General features: G+C 43.8%; 1 long non-coding RNA gene across 1 annotated transcript in view; it reads right to left on the bottom strand.

Moving 5' to 3' along the window:
* Window positions 1-2,233: 2,233 nt before the first annotated feature.
* LOC119474091 overlaps window positions 2,234-20,034 on the bottom strand; it is a 30,353-nt gene continuing 12,552 nt past the window's right edge. Inside the window, exon 3 of the long non-coding RNA XR_005203389.1 lies at window positions 2,234-3,439. This is a non-coding gene — a long non-coding RNA (uncharacterized LOC119474091). The remainder of the gene's footprint in view (window positions 3,440-20,034) is intronic.

Here is a 20,034-nt window from a genome sequence, read left to right on the forward strand (position 1 = left end):
ATGAGAAAAATTAGTCTTGTAGTTGTTTTTGAGCTACTATGTTTGGGGATGGTTTATTGCTCAGCAATTGATACTTGACATAGACTTAAATACCTGGAAGTGGGGTATTACTGTTGTACTGGACCGAGCGTAGAAAGTTAGCACCAAGACAAAAGTATGCCAGATTGCAGGGTCATTTATTATGCCGGCGACCACAGAGGACTCACGTCTCTCCAACCTGTGGTGTCGAAAGGAGGGTGCCAAGACTTTATACCCGAAAAACCACCTTGGGAGTGGGGGTGAGGAGCGGGGATGGGGATGAAAAGGTTTCGGACATTCCAAGGGCCGAGAGTTCTGTGATTCACCTCCTGGGCGGAGACGAGGGTGGGGGTCTCCAGACATTCCAAGGGCCAGGGGACTTTTGTCATTCTGTTTGTTACTTCAATGGTTTACAGAAGTCAAGATAAGCATTTGTTTATACATTATCTGGGTAGTGATAGAAGTCACAGATCTTAGTTACTTATTACAAGTCACAGGAGCCAGGATGGAATTAGCCTGGGCTGCTTATTTTAGTTATTACCGGTAAGCAAAGGCTAGCAATTCTGGCACAATATCACATTACCATAATGAAACCTAAAGAATGGGGCTTGGGACTGGGTGGCAGATGGGTGGTGGATGGAGGCTGGAAGCACCTTGATAAAGGGGTTAATGAAAACCTAAAGGGCCTCAAAGGGACTGTCAGGGGAAGCCAATGGCCCTGGAGGACCACTACAATATTTCCAGACCCCTACAAAGAAGTGGGGCTTTATTTCTCCTCCCCTTGAAATTAGGCAGGCCTTAATTTTGCTAGATAAAGAGGGTAAAATTAATACTGTTACTGTTTTAAGCACTGTAGGGGAGGGTCAGGAAAGGGCCATCTCATGACACTAATCTATTAATTAATCTCAACAAGCTCTTTAAAACCACCAAATATACATGGATTATTCCTAAACTTAATTTTTAAAAACTAGTAATATTATTATTTTGATTTGCATTTTTATATCCATAATTAACTCTTTTTGTTGTTGTTGTTTTGAGACAGTCTTACTCTGTTGCCAGGCTAGAGTGCAGTGGCTCAATCTCAGCTCACTGGAGCCTCCACCTCCTGGATTCAGGCAATTCCCCTACCTCAGCCTCCTGAGTTACAGGAACATGTCACTATGCCCGGATAATTTTTGTGTTTTTAGTAGAGACAGGGGTTTCACCATGTTGGCCAGGCTGATCTTGAACTCCTGGCCTCAAGTGATCCAGCTGCTGTGGCCTTTCAAAGTGCTGGGATTACAGGCGTGAGCCACCAAGCCTGGCCTATTTCCACAATTAAGTCTAAACTTCCTCTGAGTTAAAGACCCTAACTCACAAAGAGAAAAAATATTTTTACCATTCCAAGAAATTAGGATTAACATTCCAAGCAAATTGGATGACCCTCTTGCTAGGCTGAATTGCTCACAGACCACATTTGTGGCTGGATCACGAGATCTGGAGCTATAGACACCTAGGGAGATTTTCCTCATGATAACAACAAATCACTTGAGCCCGATTATGTAGAAGCTGTGCTGAAACTTTGTGATTCCTAGTTCAAACCCTCCAAATGGGTGGTCTCACAGCCTGTGCCCTGGGTTATGTCTTCCTCACTTTCTCTATCTTCCCTAATTATCACGCCTGATTTGAATTTACAAAACCAGCCCCTCACCCACAACTCAGGTCCTTCCCCTCTATATTAGAAGTGCCCTATTGACTGCTTAATGTTATTCTGAATTCTTTTCATGCTCTTCCAATCTGGTGGGGCCACATCTCTTGAATATATTTAAATCCAATTGGATTCTGAACATCCTTCCCTGTCTGTATTACATTGAAATTACTTCAGTGACAGGCGGAAGGCACAAAGATGATCACTGTAGCATCATTTATAACAGCCTAAGCATTGGAAACAAATAAAATGACCAGTAAAGAAACTGTTAGATCTCAGTCACATTCAGGGTAAGGTGGCAAGAGGGGAAACACAAGGTGGGCTTCGTGCCAGGTACCTATCGTCCCAGCTACTCAGGAAGCTGAGGCAGGCGGAGCTTGAGCCCAGGAATTCAAGGCTGCAGTGAGCTACAATGGTGCCAGCACTCCAGCCCGGGTGACAGAGCACGACCCCCCGCCCACCCCGACTACCACCACCAAAAAAAAAGACATGAAATACATCAGCTAAGGAACAAGCAAAAGGGTGTGAGACCTCAAGCCAACGCTGCAGTTGGGATCTGTACACATACACCATCCCTTACGCTCAGTTTTGACCACAGTGAAGCAAAGCTGCCTGGAAGGAATGAACAGTCTGTGTGTTGCATGTGCACAGAGGTATGTAGGACACAGATGAGACATTTACCTCATATTCATGCCCAGATTTTGAGATGCAGAGACCCAGCAACAAAAATGGGCCTGCAAGCTATGCCTCCCGCAAAGAGAAAGGCCTGATCAACTCATTCATACAGAGGGGTGGCGTGGCTATGGAATGTCTATCTAGAAAGGATTTAGAGAGAGCAATTGGTTGGAAGGATGACAATGGCAGATTTGGGTGGAAACAGTGCTAGCATTATAAGTGCAGTGTTTTTATTTTGAAATAGAGATGGTAGCTAACCACCTCCCAGCTACCCCTTGGTACTGCCTCTACCAGACACTAAAAAAGCACAGAGGAGAGTAGTGCTTTGCTCCACCAAAAAGACTCTCTAATGGTAAAGGCAGGGACAGAAAATTGGGCTCAATGGAGGGGTGTCCCTTGAGAGCAGAAAGCAATGATCAAATCTCTTACAACAAAATATGTTATCTGGCTTAGTGAAACAGATAGGCTGGGAAGAGTGTCTGGGAATTGCTTTCCTGGTAAGAAACCCAAAAGAGAAAATTACCACTGGGCAGGCAGGGCTTTCTAGAATGCCCAAGGGCTTGTCCTCCCGTTCCACCAGCTGCTGAATCAGCAAAGGACCTTGTGTTTGTTTAATTCTGTATCTCGCCAGCTGTGTCTGTATCAACACTAGCCCCAGACTTAGAATTAATCAGCCTTCACATTTATAGGTGATGCTTTTTGCTGAGACGTTGACAGCAAAGGAGAAAACAGAAGGAAAATTCCAGATTCTGTGGAGGGATTCTTCCAGCTGGAAAACCCCAATTCAGGGTGGTCCAACCTCGGAGAGGGTACAAGCCCAAGTCCCTCAGGCATGAGGGAAGTACTCAAGTTCCAGTGCTGATATTCTGACCTGGAGAGGGTGAGCAGGGCTGGAATTCAGCTGGGGTAGTGGAGGCAGTCCGAGTCCTGCTTGCTGGGCCCTCTCTGCTGAAGGAGGCCAGATGCCCTAACAGTGCAAGCAGTTCAGCCAGCACTAGTGAAAGCCCACACATGCCCAGCTCTGTGTCAGGGGCTGTGTGTTTGGGGTGGGAGTAGGATCTGGAAAAAAAGCAAGAAGAGACAGGCCTCACAAAATAGAGGCAATTCAAGGCTACGGGTCAAATTCAAAGCACTGGGGCAGGCAGTTGGATGCATTTTCTTCACCAATAGGCATCAGAAAACCTGGCTTCCAGGCTGAGCAACATGACAGCTGAGGTCCCTATAACAAAAGATAGATCAACAAGAGAAAAGGTTCATTCCATTTTGATACAGCCACTTGACACATAATTTTACACTACAACCCAGATAAGCTATCTTAAGTGCAGCATTAAAATGAAAGGGCCCAGTGAAAGAACCTAGATACACAAGGCCACATATCATATGATTTCACTTCTTAAAGATGTCCAGGATGGGCACATCCATAAAGACAGGCAGATTCATGGTTGTAAGGGGCTGGGGGAGGAAGTAATGGGGAGGGACTGCTTAATGGGTGCAGGGCATCCTTTCGGAGTGATGAAAATGTTTTGGAATTAGATAGTGAGGATGCTTGTAAGACATTGGGAGTATACTTATTGCCACTGAATTATTCACTTAAAAAGGGTAAAATAGTAAATTTTATATGTTTTTTTTTTATAATTTTTTAAAAAGGGAAAGGCCCACTTTCCATTTCTGGTTGCCTTTTACTCCTGTGTGTCCTTGAAGAGAGCAGCCTCTCTGTGCTTCAGCTCTCTTCCCCTGCAGCACGAGGCTGTCATCCCTGACTTCCTCCAAGGCCATGGGAGGCCATGTGTGAGAGCAGGAAGGGCATGGGCATGGGCTCAAAGCCCACCCACAACACTCATTTACTGTGGGATGTGAGCGAGTTACCTAGGCTCTCTGAATCTCCGTGTTGGCATCTACATATAGAGTTTCTGAGAGTCCAGACTTGCTGTTTGAGTTAGAATAACTTTTATGAAGAACCAGCCCTTACAAATCAAGCAAAAAAAGTACAAGTGTGTGTGTATATGTTGTGTGTGTGTGGTGTCTAGCATAGATAGCCTCACTAAAAGGGAGCCAATAGAGCTAATAAATGAACTAATAACTAATAAAGAACTAATAGAACCAATAAAAGTAGAAGCAAGTTATAAAATAAAACCTCTGATTAACCCTAAGGAACAGAAGATGGTAAAGTCAGCCATAATTGTTGGTAACATTTCATAGAAAAATAGGATTTGCACTGACCTTTAAGGAGAGGTGAGATTTGGACAGGTGGGTGTGAGGAGGGGCAGGACAGGGCATCCATGAGAAAGGCTTAGAGGTAGGAGCATGCTGGGGCCGGTAAGAAAACGGGGCTGGCTGGAGAAGAGTATTTGGCACAAATAGAGAAGGACCAGGTGTTGGGCTTTCTTGAACCCGGCCAAGAGTTTGGAACTCATCCTGAAGACACAAAGGAGTCTTGTTCTGTTGCCCAGGCTGGAGTACAACGGCACGATCTCAGCTCACTGCAACCTCCACCTCCCGGATTCAAGCAATTCTCCTGCCTCAGCTTCTCCAGTGGCTGGGATTGCAGGCACCCACCACTATACCCAGCTAATTTTTTTGTATTTGTAGTAGAGATGGGGTTTCACCATGTTAGCCAGGCTGGTTTCAAACTCCTGACCTCAAGTGATCTGCCCACTTTGGTCTCCCAAAGTTCGAGGATTACAGGCATGAGCCACCGCGCCCGGCCATGGATGGTTCTTGAACAGGGAAGGAAGATGATGGATATTTTAACAGAAGAGAATGAATCTGGCCCACACTGTAGAGCAATGCTTAAAGACAAGAGTCTAGAGGAAAGGAGATGAGCCTGGCATCTATGGCTTTAATCCAGCATGAGATAATGGGGCATGGGGGAGGGGAGTAAATCTTAGAAACACCCAGTGGAAGAATTCACAGAAGTTCTTCTGAGCTTCAGACTCACCCTGCCACTACTCCTTCTTGGCTTTTGGCATCAACAACATTGGTCTAGCTATTTCTCATCTGTGGGTGTGTTCCTGGAAAAAGTTATGGTAGTAGCCAAGAAAATGATTCAGGGGACACAAGCAGAGCTGCATTGACAAGCCCATGTCAGGAAGCACAACGCCGTGTGGGAGGAAGGAGCTGGCTCTCTGCAAGATTGGCTTGATGGGGTTCAGGGCATGCTACCCCCAAATATGGTATCTTGGCATTTGCACAAGCAGCGGAAGCAGGAAGGTCACTTTCACCTTCCCCTCTTCTCCCCTGAAGCAGGCCATCTGATCTAGGAAGGATTTTTCTGACCCTCTCCTAGAGCAGGTTAGAAGATCCTCATGTGAGAGGTAAGGAACATCCTCATCTCTGAAGACAAAGGGTCACTGAGAGGATCCAAACAAATAGGACTTGTGAAGTTCCCCCAGTTTGTTGGCATTAGATAATACTTTTAATCCAATCATACTTCACTGCTATTATTCACTTCTTCATCAAACCTAGCATTAAAAATCCACAGGTTTAATTATTTCTTGGTGTCTTCATTTCCTTATCAACTGTAATAAGTTTCATGTAAAACTAACCAATTACATTTGTATGCCTTTCTCTTGTTGATCTACCTTTTGTTATAGGGACCTCAGCTGTGAACCTAGCAATGGGTGAGGAAAAGATATTCCTCTCCTATGGGGTTAACCTTGCTTCCTGGATTTGGATGCCGTAAAGCTCCAAGGCACTTGGGCTGCTCTTGCAGGTCTGTAGGATGGCAGCCAGAAAGGCTCATCATTCCCTGTGGTGGCCACAGGGTACTCCCTGGCAGGGAGAGTAGGCAGCTGCTGATGCCATATATTGGTAAGGATCTCCATGATCCCAGCAAGTGGCCCCAGGGGAAAATCCTGGATATATCAGTCAATCAGGTAACTATTGCAAACTTGAGCCCACCCAGGAGGTGGTGCTTCCACACCAGGGTATGTGGGAGCACAGATATCCTACAGAGATTCATGCTGGAAACTACAAAACATTGTTGAGAGCACTCTTCATAAAGAACTCTGAATTTGATAATAAGAAAACATGAGACCCAACTTTAAAAAATAATGAGCAGAAGATTTAGATAGACACTTCTTTAAAGAAGATAAACAGATGGCAAATAAACATATGAAAAGATGCTCAACATCACCAGTCATTGAGAAATGCACATTTAAATCATGATGCAATATCATTACATACCTATTAAATTTAATACGATTTAAAAGATGGACCATTCCAAGTGTTAGAAAAAAACTACAAGCGACTAGTACTTTTATATACTGCAGATGGGAGTATAAAATAATAAAATCGCTTTAGAAAACCATTTCATAGTTTCTTATAAAGTTAAACATACATCTGCTGTAAGATCCCACGTGGAACAACCCTAATGTCCATCAACTGGGGAATGGATAGAGAAATTGTGGTACATCCATAGAATGAACTACTAGTCAACAATAAAAAGAAATGAGCTACTAATACAAGCAGCAATATGGATGAACCTCAAAACGATTATGCCAAATTTTAAAAGCAACATTAAAAAGAGAACATACTGTTCCACTCTAGAAAATGTGACTAATCTGTAGTTTGCTCAATGGTTGACTGAGGATAGGTGGGTAGGGACAGGCAGGCAGGAGGAAGGAATTACCAAGGTCCACAAGGAAGCTTTTGGAGGAAGATGTTCACTGTCTTGATGGTGGTGATGGTTTCGTAGGTATACATACACACACACCAAAACTCACGAAATTGTATACTTTATTTGTGTGTAGTTGAGTTTTGTTTGTCAATTATATCTCAATAAACCTGTACAGAAAAAACAAACCTCCAAGTTATCTGCATCCTATTCAGGGTAAAAGCCAAAGTCCTCATAGCAGTGAAGCTACAGTGTGAATGGCTGACTCACCATTCACAGTGCTGCCTCCCCAGCTTCCAGAACAGTGCCTGGAACATAAAAAGAGCTAAAGAGGTCATTGCTAAATGATTGTCTAGCAGGCCTCCACTTAATAATAATAGTTGTTTGGTAAGTGTTGTTAAAAACAAGGAGGAAGAAGCACTGACCCCATTTATCTGGCATCTGTGTATCCTGGAAAAAATAATAATAATTTTTAAAAATAGCAAGAAAGAACTCCTCAAATAATTAAACATGGAGTTGCCGTATGACCCAGCAATCCCACTCCTGGGTATGTTCTCAAGGGAAAGGAAAAATATGCCCACACAAAAACTTGTTTATGAGAGTTATTTATTTATTTATTTATTGAGGCAGAGTTTCACTGTTGTTGCCCAGGTTGGAGTGCAATGGCATGATCTCAGCTCACTGCAAGCTCTGCCTCCTGGGTTCAAGTGATTCTCCTGCCTCAGCCTCCCAAGTAGCTGGGATTATAGGCACCCGCCACCACCCCTGGCTAACATTTTGTATTTTTAGTAGAGACAGACTCTACTGTTGGCCAGGCTGGTCTCGAACTCGTGACCTCAGGTGATCTGCCCACCTCGGCCTCCCAAAGTGCTGAGATTATAGGCATGAGCCACTGCACCCGGCTGAATCATACACTTTAAATAAGTAAAATATACGCTATGTAAGCTATACCTCAATAAATCTGTTTAGAAAGAATAAGGTGGCATATGAGGGAAGGCAGTGCCCTTGCTCAGAGTTCGAGTGCAGAATGGCAATCCCGTTCTACAGTTAGTTCACTGGTGTGGTTAGGACCTCATCGAGCACCCCCTGAGAATGAGGTGGCTCAATTTCTCCAGCAGAGAAGGGGCTAAGGGCCCCGAGAGAGCCCTGGAATGAAGAAAGGGCTTTTTATTTGGGGACGAGTAAATGAAAGCAGTTGCTTGTAGCTCTGCAGCCCACGGCTGGAGCTCCAGCTGCTGCTTTGTGCTGTATTGAGTGACATGACATCCCCCAATTGCCTCTTAATGATAATACCTTCTATTTATACCAAACACCTCTCCTCCCAGGAGAGCACTATGTTTTCCCAACATTGATTCAGTAAGCCAGCCAGACTGAATTGAATTAAAATTCACAGCAGCCACTCACACAAGCCTACCCCTTTCCCCTGCCTGCTCCCTACTTTGCACACTGCTGTGATGCTCACAGCAAAGCAAGGAAGTCAAGAACGCTAGACTTCTACACATCTGCCCCACTGAGGGAACTTGCCCCCACCCAGCTCCAGTCCTTGGGGGCAGCAGGGGTGGGGGCTAAGGGCCCTTTTATTATGGGAGAAATATAGTGCCAGAGAGAAGGGTCTTCACGTGTGATACCCTCCCCCTCTCCAGAAACGTATCCCTTTTAATCCATTAAAACCCAAAGGTGAGAACTGCTGACTAGGGGATATCAGGCACAAACGAGAACTGCATTGAGAGAGGCACTGGAGTTTTTTCTGACTGTTACTCTCTACCACACAGGCAGCTGTCTATTTTGCCTAGGCCAAAGGGCAACCCAGGCTTCTGGTCAGCACCAGCGGAGAGTTTCCATTGTGCAGACCCCTGGCTCTCTGGCAGGCTCTGCTAGCCCTTTCTCCTTAGTACAGATTTCGCTGGCCCTGGCCAGTCTATATTCCTGGCTATTCCATATCCCTGGCCTGAGGGACAGAACAGTAGGGGCCCAAGGAAGAGCCTGCCCTGGTCTGATTGGATTGATGGATTGATGCTCCAAAATGCACACAACCACACACACAGTGCCTCACCTTCTTTGTGCCTCTGTCCTGCTCTGCCATCTGGCAGAATGCCTGGGGGCCAGTGGAGTAAGCATAGTGCTGGGGGCAGGGGTCTCCTGCACACATACCCACTCCTTACATGCCACACAACATTCATGAATCAGTCAGGAGCGAGACCTTTTTGTGGCACTGTGTGCCTACCTTGTGTCACCTTCTGCAAGAAGACCATATCCCCTGCCCTGGTTGGGGAGACACAGGTGGCTTGAGAGGTGAGGGCCTAAGGGTGCCTCCCAGGGCAAGGTGAAATCACATGGCCCAAATCCTCAGGGGCTGCAGTCCCAAGAGCTTTACTCACAGACCCTGGATCTCAGGGTAGGAACTACTTAGGGGTCGTTTCATCGCCTCCTGCCCCTACCCCATCCTCGTCCATCACCTGCCTCACCTTGCCAACATCAGCAGCACTTAAAAAGCAGGAACACCACCGCCCAAGTTTTTTCCACCCAGAATAGTTCACCCCTCACTGCTCTTCATTACGCAGGCCCCCTTGGCCTTGGTTCTCTCTCCATGGTCACTCCCTGTCTTCGTCTGTTCAGGCTGCCATAACAAAATACCATAAACTGGGCAGCTTATAAACAGAAATTTACTTCTCACCATTCTGGAGGCTGGTAAGTCTAAGATCAAGGCACTAGCAGATTTGGTGTCTGGTGAGAAATCCCATTCTTATAGATGGCACCTTCTCACATGGTGGAAAAGGCAAGGCCACTCTCTGGGGCCTCTTCTATAAGGACACTAATCCCATTCAGGAGGTCTCCACCCTCATGACTTAATGACCTCCCGAAGATGCCACCTCCTAATACCATCACCCTGGGGGATTAGGATATCAACACATGAATTTTGAGGGGACACAAACATTCAAAGCATAGCACCTAATCCTGGCATTCCCATATCTGCTGATGGATGGAAAAGGCCATCCAAAGGCCTGGATCTATGGAGAGAGAGACCATCCCACAGCCTTGCTGCTACCTGAAATTCAGTCTAAACCAGCCTGCACCCTCTCAGCACTGCTCTGTGGGAGGCCGTTCAGGCAGAAGGCACAGACAGAATTACTGACAGTCACTGGCCAGGCAGGCCTCTCCCAGCAGCTGAAGAGGGCTATTTTGGGGCATGGCTCCTTAGCTTTGGTCATTCCTGGGCTGCTATGGATTGCACCATTACAATTACCAGCCCAGGAACAATTCCAAACTAGTGAGGGACATTCTGCTGGAGGCTCTGGGGACAGTAAAGGTTTCAGTCTTGGCATGTAACACATCTTGTTCAGTCAAATGGGGCAATAAAAAAGTAATTCGCATTCAGATGCTGTGGAAGAGTCTGGCAGGTCTTCAAAAAGTTAAACACAGAATTACTATGTAATCCAGAAATTCCACTCCTAGACATACACCCAAAAAAATTGAAAAAAGGTGTTCAGACAAATACTTGTACATGAATTCTCATAGTAGTGCTGTTCACAATAGCCCAGAGGTGGAAACAACATAAACGTCCATCAACAGATGAATGAATAAACAAACTGTGGTTTGTGGGTGAGGTGTAGTGGCTTATTCTTGTAATCCCAGCATTTTGGGAGGCCAAAGTAGGAAGATTGCTTGAGGCCAGGAGTTCAAGACCAGCCTGGGGAACATAGCAAGACCCTTGTCTCTACAAAGAAAAAAATCTTTTTAAGTTGGGCAGGCTATGATCACCCCACTGTACTCCAGCCTGGGTGAGAGTGAGATCCTGTCTCTAAATAAGTAAATAATGTGGTATGTCTACACAAGGGAATAACATTAAGCCATATGATATGACTTGGATCTGTGTCCTTACCAAATCACATATCAAATTGCAATCCCCAGTATTGGAGGTAGGGGCTGATGGGAGGTGATTGAGTCATGGGGGTGGATTTCTCATAAATGGTTTAGTACCATCTCCTTGGTACTGTCCTCACAGTAGTGAGTGAGTTCTCATGAGATCTGGTTGTTTAAAAGTGTAGAGCACCTCTCACCTCACTGTCTCTGGCTCCTGCTTGGCCACATGAAGTGTTGGCTCCCCCTTCACCTTCTGCCATGACTGTAAGTTTCCTGAGGCCTCCCCAGAAGCCAAGCAGAATGCCAACATCATGTTTCCTGAACAGCCTGTGGAACCATGAGCCAATTAAACCTCTTTTCTTTATAAATTACCCAGTATCAGGTATTTCTTTATAGCAACACAAGAACAGACTACAGGTATTGATCGACTTACGACCTATGAAACTTAACAACCATTTGACTTTACGACCACAATCGCTAGCCACGACTGCTCTGCGTCTGTCTGGCAGCGCAAACATTGCCCAGCTGGGCATACGACAGTGCGGACCAGCTTCCGGCAGCACTACCATCTCCGCATGCACCATTTCAACTGTTATCCCAGACTCGGTACAGCAATTTGTGTTTTGTGTCTTGGATATTTTTCATCAAATCCCTCCCAAGATGTCTTCCAAGAGGAAATTGTCTTTGTCTACGCCTCAGCCTGCCAAGAAGGAAGGAAAGGCCATCGATCTCGACATGAAAATGAAGGTAATTAAGCAGTATGAAGGAGGAAAGAAAGTGAATGTGATCGCACGTGATATGAAGTTGTCACACTCGACTGTGTTGAGGATTTTGAAAGATAAAGAAAGAATTCGTGAAGCTGTGAAAGGTTCTGCACCCATGCGATCAACAGTTATAACAAAGCAACGAAGCGGGCCCATCCATGAAATGCAGACATTGCTATATACTTGGATGGAAGATCAAATTAAAAAACAGACACCATTAAGTCTTTTTACTGTGCAGATGAAGGCGAGAAGTCTATTTCAGACTCTGAAGGAGCGTGCTGGAGAAGATTACAGTCAAGAATTTGTAGCAAGCACTGGCTGGTTCCAGAGATTCAAGAAAAGATTCCAAATGCATAGTGTTCGAGTGACCGGAGAAGCAGCGAGTGCAGATGAGGAAGGAGCACATAAGTTTGTTGATAGTCTGGATGAATTAATTACAGATGAGGTATATCTAGCAGAACAGATTTTCAATGTTGATGAAACTGGATTATTTTGGAAACGGATGCCAGCACGCACTTATATTCACAAAGAGGCCAAAAGCATGCCGGGATTTAAAGCATTTAAGGATAGGCTAACTCTGCTGCTTGGCAGGAACATCGCAGGGTTTAAGCTGAAGCCGTTCTTAATTTATCACTCAGACAACCCGCATGAGTTCAAGAATGTTAACAAGCACACACTGCCCATCTACTTTCATTCTCAACGTAAAGCATGGATGACACAAGGATTGTTTGAAGACTGGTTTATGAACTGTTTTCTTCCTCAAATTCGAGAATATTGTTTGGAGAAAGATATTCCTTTCAAGATTTCATTGCTACTCAATAATGCGCCTGGACACCCACCACATCTAGGCAATCTCCATCCAGATGTAAAATTTTTCTTCTGCCAAACATGACTCTACTCATCCAGCCTATGGACCAAGGTTCGATTGCTACATTAAAGGCCAACTATCTCCAAACCACCGTCGCTCAAGCAATATCCGCCATAGATGCTGACTCAGAACTAACACTGTGAGATTTTTGGAAACACTACAACATTTTGATGTGTATCAAGAATATCGCTACAGCCTGGGAGGCTGTGACGACAAAGTGCATGAATGGCATCTGGAAAAATTGTGTTAAGCGCTATGTTAATGATTTTGACGGATTTGACAGTGAACATGAACTTGAAACGATTCAGGAAAAAAATAGTAAAACTCGCTAAAGACCTTTCTTTGGAGTGTGAAGTGGAAGATGTTGAAGAGTTGCTACACAAAGAATCCGGATAACTTACAAATGAAGAGCTAATCGAACTGGAAGAAGAAAGAGTGGCGGAAGAAGAAAGAAGAGAAGCAGAGAAAGAAGAGGAGGAGCCAGAAAGAAAGTTTACCACTAAGGGATTATCAGACGGTTTATCTTTACTGAATAAACTTCTTATACATTTTGAAGCAATGGACACAAACATCGAACGATTTGCAAGGATTGAATGGATGGCACATGATGTGTTTCGTCCGTATCGTAAAATTTATGAAGAAAAAAAGAAACATACAATTCAGACAAAGCTCACTATGTTTATGAAAAAACCAACTCCGGTAACCCCAACTGCTGCCTCAGATGAAGACATCAACGATCCGCAGCCAAGCACCAGCGGCCAATAAAATGTTTCGTACATGTTTATATATTTTGATATGTTTTGCAATTGGAAAAATGTTTCCTATGGTATTTTTTACACCTGTATTTTGTATTTTTGTATGCACCTGTATTTTGTAATTTTGTATGTTTTGCAAATATCAAACCAGTTGTACTGGTAATGCAGTGTTTTACTTAAACCTGACGAATGTAAAAATAAGAAACAAAATGGTGTAGAGATAATACAAATGGCATAAAATGAACAAAGAAAATTATGATATATAACAATAATGAAAGAAAATTATGATAAAATATGACTTAAAGATTTTATAACATCATTTCACAGTACTGTACATATAGCCTACTCAACTTACGACCAAATCATGTTACGACTGGTCTGTCTGAACCAATCATGGTCATAAGTCGAGCACTAGCTGTAATATACCATACAAGGAAATGAAGTACTGACCCATGCTATAAGGTGGATGAACCTCTAAAACATTATACTATGGGAAAGAAGCCAGTCACAAAAGATCACATATTGTATGATTCTGTTTATGTGAAATATCCAGAATAGGTAAACTCATAGAAATAGAAAGTAGACTGGTGGTTGCCCGAGTTGAGGGGAGGCAGAATAAGGAGTAACTGCTAAATGAGCACAGGGTTTTATTCTGGGGTGATGAAAGTGTTTTGGAGCTAGAGGTGGTATTTGCACAACATTGTGAATGTACTAGATATCATAGATTTGTTCACTTTAAGATGGTTAATTTTTTTTTTCTAAAAGAAATTTGTAGGCTTCCATGTTCCCAAGATCTAAGCACTTGAAGGATCTCATCAGGACTTGATCTCTCTCCCTCCATCCCTCAATGCTGCTGCTGCTTAATAGGCTAGGCCACATGCTGGCTTCTGGACTTTCCATCAGACATTATCCCTAGAGTTAGTGATCCCCACTGAAGGAGAGCTTCACTTTTCCTGGTGGATCTATCAAAAGCCCCTAATTTGAGTCTTATTTGCCCGACCCAGTCCCTGAGGCCAGGCAGGAAAAAGGCTTCAGCTGGCCAGGGTGGGTCTTGGCCTGACTCTGTGGCAACGGTTGGGGGTGAGCATCATAGGATCTGCCTCATCCAAATGAGAGGGGCTGAGAAAGGGGAAGAGGTGTTCCCCAAAGGCAATGGAGTCTGGATGGGCAGAAACATCCAATATACACTCCAGGACTCTGGAAAGTGTAGCTTCTCTTTCTCCCTCCCTCTCTTGTGCTGAGATACTTTTGAAGGCTGCAGCACAAGGGGAGGATGAGTTCCTTGGCATAGACCTGATCTCCCCTCATCTGTCCCAATGTCCGAGTGTCTCAGCCCCACTAACTACATGTTCCTTCTCCTCATTATGGCCCCTCAGGCCAACTAGCCATTTTTGTCATGCCAGAACAAGCTGGCCCTCTGGAATTTTATCTTGATGATGAATAATGACTTTGGACCAGGAGAACAGAGCTGGTAAGAGAGAAAACATGCCCCTTCCCTCATGGGTGGCTGCCATTTCTCTCACACTTGAATCCAAGCCCTCTTTCTAAGACCTCCTTCCACAACCACCATGCCCACCCAGGTCTTCCTTCTCAGCACTCTCTGAGCCCACACAGTTAGGACCACTGTAGTGTCGATGATAGAGTTGGTGATGGATTGACCAAAGGAGTATGCCTGGCATAAGGCTTTTATTCCAGAAGGCTTCTGTCCTCTGCAGTTGGAATGACCCACCCCAGGGACCCCAGGCCCCATCCCACTCAGTTCCTAGGCCTGGATGAACTAGCATGGTTGTTGAGATTCTCAGGAAGCCAGGAGGTGGGAATGGGGGTGGGGCAGGGAGAAAGTGGGTGTTAGGTCTTTTGCCTGGTCCCAAGTTGGCGGGCATCCAACTTGTATTCAGAATTTGCTGAGTCTCTCCAATGATCTTTTAAAATAATTTGGGCTCACCCCTACATCAAGGGACTACTGAAGCCCTCTCCTATTTACTTGAAAATTTATTTAACTATCTCTGTGTAGCACTTTGCTTAAGAAACAGGGCACTTTCCTCTAGAGAACAGGAAGGTGATTTGAGGTCTTTTGGAATGTGAAAGGATTTCAGTGTGCAAGGGGAAGGCACAGGAGGCAGATGAAGAATGCTTCATTTAAAGAATGTGCTGTGCACTGTGTGAGTGTCTGCCCCCAAGGGATTCAGCCCACGCAGGGAATAGGACCTGCAGCAGCAGAATTACTCTGCCTGGGAGAGCCAATGGTGTTCTGGCATTTCCCCCACTATGTGGACAAAGGAAGAGAAGTTGAAGCCATCCTCACAGGGTTAACAAGAATTATGGACAGAAATATTGTTATAATTAAGCATTAATCGAGCTGCACTTTGAAATGCATTCAAATGAAGAATGCAGTCTTGGGGAGTGCTCTGTGGGGTGGAGGGGCTGGATAATGAGGCTTACCCCACTTTGTGCATTCCTTTCCCCACCAGTACCTAACCCCTTAATCTGGCCCAAATGGCCAATTCACAAACATATTAAAATAGTCTGTGTAATCTGTTTCGTTCCGGGGGAAAAAAACCCCAAAACTGCACAACAGAAAGCTTTTCACAACACAAATAACTCTTCTGTGAAATCCTACTAAATGCAGATTTACTTCTGTGTGTTGTGTCCTGCACTGGGAGTCTTTCAGCCCAAATTGCATGCTTGCATGGATTGCTTGTCTCACTAACCACACAGCCCTGTGGGCTCTGTTTGTTGAATGGACTCTGGAGCCAGGTAGCCTAAGTTCAAATTCCAGCTCTGCCATTTGCTAGTTGTGTAACCTTGGGCAAATTATCTGTGCCTCGATTTCTTCATATGTAAAAAGGGGTTAACAGTAATCTACTTATAGGGTTGCTGTGAAGAGTAAACGGGTTAGTCTATCAACAGCACTTAAAATACTGCTTGCTGTAAGAGTTAAAGAAAGAAGAAAGAAATATGAAAAGTGGCTCAACAGTCAAAGACAGGTTTATTTGACTGTCTTTGAATAAACCTGAGAGTGGCTTCTGGGCAATTTTGGTCAGGAGCGCTTTCTCTGACAAACTAAGAGGATTTAAGGGTTCAGGGTGAGAGAGCTTATCAAAGGCTTGGACTGTTTCTGTGTGGAGGAGAAGCTTATTGTGGGGCTGAAATGTCTCCGGTTAGAGAGGAGATTATCTTGGGACTGACATCTCTCCAGTCAAAGCAGAGGTTATCTCGGGGCTGCCATGTCTCTGGTCGGGGAGGGGTTTATCTTAGGATTGGAATGTTTTGATGTCATTTGTGGTTTATGGTCATGCTGACATTAGCCATTAAGCTGATGCTTTATGGATTGGATTTAGGTTGGTTTTGCTCAAGGAGAACTTTAAAATGGCATTACTTGTCGAAGATGGCAATGTTCCTGCTCTGTCACTTACAACATAGCATGTGCTATGAAAATGTTAGCTTACAACAAATAATAACATCATGTGTCTATAATGGGGTTGAAATTATCTTTGCATAAGGTAAGTAGAGATTTTCTGATTAATCCCTGGGAAAATACTTACAAAAGTTCATACAGTAACTGGTTCCCCAACTCCATTTTTTTCTATCATATCTTAAGTTGCTCAGCCAAAAATTCTCTGGTCACAAGAATATTTAGGACACCTCGGGTGGAGGAATCACTATAATTTACATTTAATGATGTGTCTCAGGTCTCTGGGGGCTGAAGATGGGAACTTGAGTTAATTATCTGAAGTGGAATTGTCATAGGTAACTTCATTAATTGGGACTTGTCTTTGCCATTCTCTCCTGACGTGGCCACAGTGGTGCCTTCAATGCTTGTACATCCTATTGTTTCCAAGTGTTCCAGGCAGACTGGGCTCCACTCAGGAAATAATGAGAGTAACAGGTACAAGCCTCATGCAGAGAAAGCCCAGCACATTCTCTCTCCTTATCCAACAGAAATAACCAACAGGTCAGAAGAGCCCAGCTCACCCCCTCAGCCCACTCACTAGTGAGAGCAGGTCAGAAGCTTTTTTTCTCCATCAAAAGGTAGCCCCCTGCCCTGCATGATGAATAAATGAACCCGGTGTGTGTGTGTTTTAAGGGCTTTAAGGAGTTATTCTTGTTACAGTTAAACTGCATTCCTAATGATGCCTTTTCTCCTTGCTGGTTTCTCTTTTGCAGGGATTAGCCCAAGTTTGGTCTCCAGCAAGGTGGACAGATGGATGTATTAGAGATGACACCCACCAGGCCTAGACAGCTTCTCTCCATGCAGAGCTTCTACTTGAGCAGGAAAAGGACAAACAGCAAAAGCAACAGACACCATCGATATCGAGACTGCTAATTGGTGTTTGTTTGATTATAATTCAGATGTGGTCTGTGATTGAGTAAACACTTTCATTTAGATTATAATGGTTGCATATAGGGGAGTAGCTGAAGAATAACAAAAAGAATCTGGGATAAAAGCAAATTAGACAATAAGAAAAAGTATTTTGTTATCCCTTCATCTTTTCATCATTTCTGTCAAAAGACAAAATCCAAAATGATAACAAATTTAGTTAAATGATGGAATTGGCTTTTGTTTACAATTCATGAATTGGGGCAACATCTCCTGTAAAAATTTAGAAAATTGCCACAATAAGCTGAGCAGAGGTCGTTGGCTTTATAGGCAAAAAACACTGAGGAAATCAGAAACTGGGAACAAAAAGTGTTTTGGTTAGCATCAGGATACTTAGGTTCCTTTTCTCAGGGTTAAATAAGAGGGGACTTCCTTATCATGAGGGCTAACACTAGCTTATTTGGGGATTTGCTTATTATCTCTCTCTTTCTTCTGATTTCTTGCAAGGTAAGATAAACAATTTAGTTTCGTTTTGGTAATGTGGGACTTCAGCATGAGTTATTCCATTTTGGCTTGGTCTACAGGGGTCTAGTGCAGGAGCTCGGGCTCAATCAATGCCCTCCTATAAATTTTATTTAACATTTTTAAAATAAAAATACTGAGATAAAATTCATCTACCATTGTAACCATTTTAAAGTACACAATTCCATTGTTTTTAGTATATTCACAATATTGGGCAACCATCACCCCTATCAAATTCCAAACCACTTTCATCACCTCAGAAAGAAACCTCATTGTAGAAAATAAGAATAAATAAAAGGTTTCTCTTCCAAGCTTTCCTCTTAGTTCATTAAGAATAAATCACAGTTTCTTCAAAGGTTAATTTACTTTAATTCTTTTGCTAATAATCTTAAAGTAGCTGTTAATCATAATAAAGAAATAAGTGCATCTCATGTTCTTAGTTCTTACACTTTAACCCAGATATTTGCCCTGACATGCCTGGACAAGCCCAGGCAAGTCTTACGTCATAGCTTATTCCCCTTCCTTATTTGGAAATGTTATCACTTCTCTAAGCATTCATCAAGTTACCTTCTCTGTTCCTTCGCTCTCCTCTGCCTTTACTTCTTTAGAAAATTTCCAAGTTTTTAGCCAATCGGGTCAAGCATAGAATGTGAGGGTCCCGTTCTGGCCAATGGAAACTAGACACAGCAGTAAGGCAATTGCATCAGGTTATGAAAGTTATAAATGTCCCTGTCTCCTCTGTTCAGGTGTGCTCTCGTGGCAAGACTACCAGCAGGTTGCACCCTTCCTGCAGGAGGTAAACTAGCCTTGCTGAGTGATCCACTGTCTCGGTGCGGATTTTTACCAACGCTATAAACCCGTTTCCAACACTTATACTTTCCAGTTCCCTCCTCCCCCATCCTGTGGCAACCACTAATCTATTTTCTGTCTCTATACATTTGTTTATTCTGGAAATTTAACAAAAATGAGAGCATATAACATGTGACCTCTTCTATCATCATCTCTTGAGCATCCACCATGGGCCAGGTACTATGTGACTATCTTCCCTCAGAGGTTCAGTCCAGCCAGGGAGAAGGACCTGCAGCAGCAGAATTATCCTGCCTGAGACAGCTGATGGTGTCCTGACATTTCCTTTGCTATGTTGATAGAGAAATAGGAGGTAAAGCCATCCTCATAGGGTAACAATTATGGACAAAAATATTGTTAAAATGAAGCATTAATTAGGCTGCACTTTGACCCACTTCCTTGTTGCTAAAAGTCTCCTAGCACAAGATACCTGACCATGTGTGTACCCATTGTTCCTATAAAGAAGATTTCTGATATTTGAATCATAAGGCTTTTTTTAAGGATCGCTTAAGATATTTTTCAGATCCCAAATTCCAGCAAAATAGCTGATACCAGCCAGTTTGAAGACTCCCACAAAGAAATGGAATTAGCATGAGAATACAGTTTCTTCATCTCCCTGTCCCAGGACTTCTCCCTGCACTATTTGACCAATTCATGTTCTCCACACTTTGGCCTGCTCCAAAATCCTTAAAAACCCTAGCTCCAAACGCCTCAGGGAGATGGATTTGAGGTGCCCTCTCATCTTTTTTGGGCAACTCTACTGTGATATTGTGCTGGCCTAGAGCCAGAACCAGAGCAAAACTATTTTATAAAATGCAAGACTGTTTTTAGATAAGTTGAAATGGCTGCCCCATTCTCCTTACAACAACTACTGTCCTTGGCCTCTGTAAATAGAACTGTTAGTTTGTCTTCAAAACTATGTAAAGCTGTTTACCTTTTCTTATCAGTAACTGCCAGAATTGCTAGCCTTTGCTCACCGGCAATTGCCAGACTAAGCAGCCCAAGCTAGTTCCATCCTGGCTCCTGTGGCTTGTAATAAGTAACTAAGGTCTGTGATTTCCACCTTAACCAGATAATGTGTAAACAAATGTTTATCTTTGGC

Source organism: Cebus imitator, unplaced genomic scaffold (genome assembly GCF_001604975.1).
Source record: "Cebus imitator isolate Cc_AM_T3 unplaced genomic scaffold, Cebus_imitator-1.0 Scaffold209, whole genome shotgun sequence".
NCBI classification, from domain to species: Eukaryota; Metazoa; Chordata; class Mammalia; order Primates; family Cebidae; genus Cebus; species Cebus imitator.